This window comes from Neomonachus schauinslandi, chromosome 14, assembly GCF_002201575.2.
Source record: "Neomonachus schauinslandi chromosome 14, ASM220157v2, whole genome shotgun sequence".
In the NCBI taxonomy this organism is placed as follows: domain Eukaryota; kingdom Metazoa; phylum Chordata; class Mammalia; order Carnivora; family Phocidae; genus Neomonachus; species Neomonachus schauinslandi.
Window position 1 is genome coordinate 78,266,037 of NC_058416.1, and position 6,000 is coordinate 78,272,036.

Here is a 6,000-nt window from a genome sequence, read left to right on the forward strand (position 1 = left end):
CCCCCCAAAATAATAATGGCTAAGGTGATAAATTTTGTGTTACGTATATTTTATCACAATTAAACATAAAAAATAAAATAAGAACCAAGCAAATACTGGTATATACACACCATGGACTATTACTTAGCCCATAAAAAGGAATGAAGCACCCATACTTGCCAAAATGTGGATGAACCTTGAAAACGTGATGCTAAGTGAAAGAAGCCAGACACCAAAGGCCATGTATTTTATGAGTCCATTTATAGGAAATATCCAGCATAGGTAAATCCACGGACACAGAATGCAGATGGGTGGTCACAAGGAGTAACAAGGAAGAAGGACTGAGGAGCAACTGTTTAATGGGCACGGGGCTTTATTTTGAGGGGGTGCAAATGTTCTGGAAAGAGATAGAGGTGGTAGTTGCACCCCATTGTGACTGTACTAAGTACCACTGCCTTGCTCACTTTTAAAATGGTTAAGTTTATGTTATGTGAATCTCACTTCAATTAAAAAAAAAAAAAGCAAGTTCTAGAAGTCACCTGCAAATGTGTTGATAAGCTCAGAGGTTGTTTGCAGGATTACTCCACAAACAGTACATGCTTTGAGGGACTGGGAAACAAATGGACAGATTAACAGGTGTAGACCCTAGTGGTGTTTTGTCAGCATTCATTTCTCTTTCAAGGAATAGTACCCCACTTTTCTTTTGGGGAACCACTCCTCTGTCCCTCACAGTGCATGTTAAGGTTTAGGTGGGGCTCCAGGGATGGTCACGTGACCAGAGACTGATCAGTCAAAGCATTGCATCCCTCTGGCCTCGCCATTGGCTCAAGGATGCATAGGTGACCAAGCCTCAAAAGAGGCTGTTTGAGAATGAGCCAACGCAGTGGAAGGTGGCTCTGAGAGAGAGAGTCATCATGACATGATGACACTGACACTGTTTGACCTCTGGATCGAGCCAAGTGTGAAGTAAGAGCTACCCTTGGGCTTTGCAGATACACGAGACCGTGAATTCCATATTGGACCTGTGCCTGTTTCAATGGGAGGTTGTTCACTCGCAACAGAAAGAGTCCTTAGTTCATGCAGATGATCTCCTCATTAAAAAGGAGTTGGAAATAGAAACCAATTCTTCCAAATCATGCTGAAACTCAGTGAAGCCTCATTCATTCAGACTTTAGCGCTATCAAATTAGTGATTATTCAAACTGGAATCTTTACTACCTTCATGACAGATGGCTTGTTTTGTGTCTTTGTGCCGCCAGGCCCACAGCTCTTAGGAAGCCGTCCAGAGTCCACCCCCGACCCACCTGACAACCAATCTACAAACTTGTCAAACCACAGGCCAGCAAGTGCTCCACGGGATTTGCTGTCTGGAATCTGCCGTGGTATATCAGGAGAAACAGACAGGTGTAAATGTCAGGAGCTGATACAGAAAGGAGGAGATTCACAGAGGGTGCAGCGGGGCCATTGAGAGTCTTGCACAGGCTGAAAATCAGAGGCAGCAGGGAGTTTGGGTAAACGTATATATAGAATAGAGGAGAAATGGCCCATCAGCAGTGTGAAAACAACAGATTCACACAGACAAACAGGCACCTGGAGAGACAGAGACCGCTGACCTCCAGAACTGACCTCCTCCACAACAGGGCTCCAGGTGGGTGCCAGACCAGCCAGCATCTTTCAGCAAACACCTTGTCCTTGCCATGACCTCAGCACCTCTCTATCCCATGAAACCCAAAGAATCTGGCCAACTCACTTTTTTTTTTTTAAAGATTTTATTTATTTATTCATGAGAGACAGAGAGAAAGAGAGAGAGAGAGAGGCAGAGGGAGAAGCAGGCTCCCAAGGAGCAGGGAGCCCGATGCGGGACTCGATCCCAGACCCTGAGATCATGACCTGAGCCGAAAGCAGACGCTTAACCATCTGAGCCACCCAGGCGCCCTGGCCAACTCACTTTTATGTTAATCAGGATTCTTTCAGTTTCAAGTGACTAAAACCCAATGCAAACCAGAGTCTTAACAACAACAACAACAAAAAGTAATTAGTTTGGGTCCTGGGACACCAAAGGGAGGTTGGCTTCAGAAGTGTCTGGATCCAGGGGCTTAAGTGTGCCATAAGTATCTGTGTCCCTCCTATTTCTCAGCTTTGTTTGCCTCTGAGCTGGTTTCAATCTCAAGCAGACTCTCCCTTTATGTTGCCAGAAAGCCACTGTGGTAGCAGCTTCTAAGAAGGCCCTGGTGATCCCCACCTCCTGGTATTCATGGCCATGTATAATCCCTTCCCCTTGAGTAACCCAATTTTAGCCAATAGTATACAGCAAGGCTAATGGAATGTCACTTCTGTGATTAGGTTACAGGAGATTGTGACTTAAAGCTTTTGCTAGTATATACTCTCTACAGCCTTCTCGGCTTGCAGGCTTTCATGCAATAAGCTGCCACGTGGAAAGGCATATGGCAAGGAACTGAAGGCAGGCTCTGGCCAACAGCCAGTGAGGATCTGAGGTCCTCAGTCCAATAGCCCCACAAGGAACTGAATCCTACCAACATCCACCACGAGATGTTGGAAGCCGGTGATTCCCTGGTCAAGGCTTCTGATGAATGGGGTGTCTGGCTCCTGGTTCAAAACCTATGTGTGACTTCCCGGGCCTGCTCATAGGCAATGAATGATAAAGTCTTTGGACCTGGCAGGCCTCAGTGGGGAAAGGTGTCCTCCGCACACCAGCCCTAGTGCACAGCAGGTACACGGCAGGCTCTGAAGGGAGATGCATCAAGGATTCACACCCCTCTGACCACTCATGCTCTTGCACGCACTTGTATTCCGAGCCCTGGTACCTTCACTCCCGGGTCTCTTTATCTGAGGTCTTGGGCAGAGGTCCTTTTCATCTGCCTGTGCCAAGGCCTCCTTCTGGAGGGAGGACAGGACCTTGAAGACACTTCCTCCACTCTGACTCAGTACCAGTGAGTCACTTCCACTCCACTCCTGCTCCCTCATCCTCTGCATCCCCATCCTCCAAACTCTAGGATCCAAAAAAAAAACACTGGACTCTTTTATTCGGGGTTCTTTTTTTTTTAAGGTTTTTATTTGTTTGACAGAGAGATAGAGAGCACAAGTAGGCAGAGCGGTGGGCAGAGGGAGGGGGAGAAGCAGACTCCCCACTGACCAGGGAGCCCGATGCGGGACTCAATCCCAGGACCCTGAGACCATGAGCTGAGCTGAAGGCAGCCGCTTAACCGACTGAGTCACCCAGGCACCCCTATTTGGGGTTCTTTCAACAGCGAAATGACCCGCCACGTCTGTGCTGATTGCCCTGTGCCATTCCATGGAGGAAAATGCAACGGGGAGACAAGGTGCATTCACTGGGTTCAGCCTCTTGCTTCTACCATCACACTAATATTAGAGGCTGGACGCTTTCTTTTTCAGCACTCTCTCTCAGCTTGACCGAACTCCTGACAATGAGACCCAGTCATGTCTGACAGCTTGAGAGACCCTGACTCACAGCACCAAGCTCTGGCACACCCAGCCCCTTCCTGATCCACAGAAATGGTAAGATAATAAATGTATATTGTTTTACACCACAAAGTTTGTGGTCATTTATGACCCAGTGTTAGATAACCAGTAACAGCCACCGACAGCCTCAAGCTCACATTCATTTACGCTAGCAGGCCCCAGCAGAAAGGCTTCCACCACTCAACACCTCCAGCAACATCCAGGCATGTTCCTCACGAATCCAGACTGGGTTGTGTGCCCAGCCCTCATCAACTCACCTCTGACCACGCCTGGGTTCTCACCCACACCCGTAGCTCCATCCCAATCATGTTTTCTTAGGGTTGGGGGCAGCTCTCCAACAGAAAACAGTTGTGCTGATGCCAGAAAGAAGAGAAATAGAGGCAAGAAAAACAAAAGCAAGAGATGTCCTCTAGAAGGAGAAAATGAGTAACATACACACCCTCATGGAGATTAACCAGCTCAGGATGGAGAAATGTGTAAGCACCGTGTCGGCAAGTGCCTTGAGTACACAGCTCATACTAATTACATATGATATCAGTCACCCTTATTAGACTCCATCTCTACTTATAATAATTTTATGAGCTTACTAGAACATCCTGCATGCTCAGGAAATTAAGACCCTGAGATCGTGACCTGAGCTGAAATCAAGAGTCGGGCGCTTAACCAACTGAACCACCCAGGTGCCCCAGCCCTGGCAATTTAAAAAGCACATTTCTTCTTAAGTAAATGTAAATCTCTCTCTCTCTCTCTCTTTCTCTCTCGTAAGTGAATATAATGTACCATATTGGTACACTGAGCTAATGCAGGCCTCCTCCTGCTTCCAATAGAAATACTAAAAAATAAATAAATAAATAAATAATAACAGAAAATAATTGGTAAAAAACAAAAAACATAAAATTTACCATCTTAACTGTTTTAAGTGTACAGTTCAGTAGTGTTAAGTATATTCACACTGGGGACTTCAGGATGGCTCAGAGGAGCGTGCACCTCTTGATCCTGGGATTGTGAGTTTGAGCCCCATGTTGGGTATAGAGAATGCTAAAAAAAGTAAATACAAACTTTTTTAAAAAGTATATTCACGGGCGCCTGGGTGGCTCAGTTGGTTAAGCGACTGCCTTCGGCTCAGGTCATGATCCTGGAGTCCCAGGATCGAGTCCCGCATCGGGCTCCCTGCTCGGCAGGGAGTCTGCTTCTCCCTCTGACCCTCCTCCCTCTCATGCTCTCTCTCATTCTCTCTCTCTCAAATAAATAAAATCTTTAAAAAAAAAAAGTATATTCACATTGTTCAACCAATCTCTAGAACTTTTTCATCTTGCAAAACTAAAACTCCATACCCATTAAACACTAACTCCCCATTTCCCCCTCCCTCCAGCCCCTGGTAACCACCATTTTACATTCTTTTTCTATGAATTTGACTACTTTAGATTCCCTGTATTAGCGGAATCATACAGTATTTGTCTTTTTGTGACAGGCATATTTAATATTTTTTTAAGATTTTATTTATTTTGGGGTGCCTGGGTGGCTCAGTCGTTGAACGTCTGCCTCTCCCTCCTCTCTCAAATAAATAAATAAAATCTTTTTTAAAAAATATTTCATTTATTTATTTGACAGAGAGAGACACAGCGAGAGAGGGAATACAAGCAGGGGGAGTGGGAGAGGGAGAAGCAGGCTTCCCGCTGAGCAGGGAGCCCGATGTGGAACTCAATCCCAGGACCCTGGGATCATGACCTGAGCCGGAGGCTCAGGGAGGGGCAGAGGGAGAGAGCATCTCAGGCAGACTCCGCGCTGAGCGCAGACCCCGATGTAGGGCTCCATCTCAACAACACTGAGATCATGACCCAAGCTGAAATCAAGAGTCTGATGATTAACCAACTGAGCCACCCGGGAGCCCTTTAAAAACATTTTTAAATGAACAACAAAAAAAGAATGAAGTCCTGATACATGCTACAATGTGGATGAATCTTGAAAATGTTAAGTGAAAGAAGCCAGACACAAAAGGCCAACATTATTTGATTCCATTTATATGAAATCTCCGGAAGAGGCAGGTCCATTGAGACAGAAAATAGATTAGTGGTTGCCAGGCGCTGGGGTGGACGAGGGGAGGGCTACCCATGGGTATTGAGTTTGTTTTGAGAGGATAAAATGATCTGGAATCGGACTGTGGTGATGGTTGCATGCAAACTTGTGAATATACAAAAACCCACTGAATATGTACACTTTATGCAAAGGGTTTTTAAAAAAGCAAGTGTCTTAAGAATATAGAGTGTGTGATCTTATCTATGGTTTTTAAAAAAGCTGTATCTTTATATGTTGTCTATAATGCATATATATGTAAATGCATAATTGGAAGGATAAATAACAAACGGTTAACTGTGGTTTTCTTTAGAGAGGAATACAAATTTAAAATTTGTTAGAGGGACTTTCACTTCCCACAAATGGACTCAATTGTTTTAAATTATATTTTTGCAAATTTTCCTTTTAAAAAAATGAACATAATTCTTCTGACTTGACTAACAAAAAG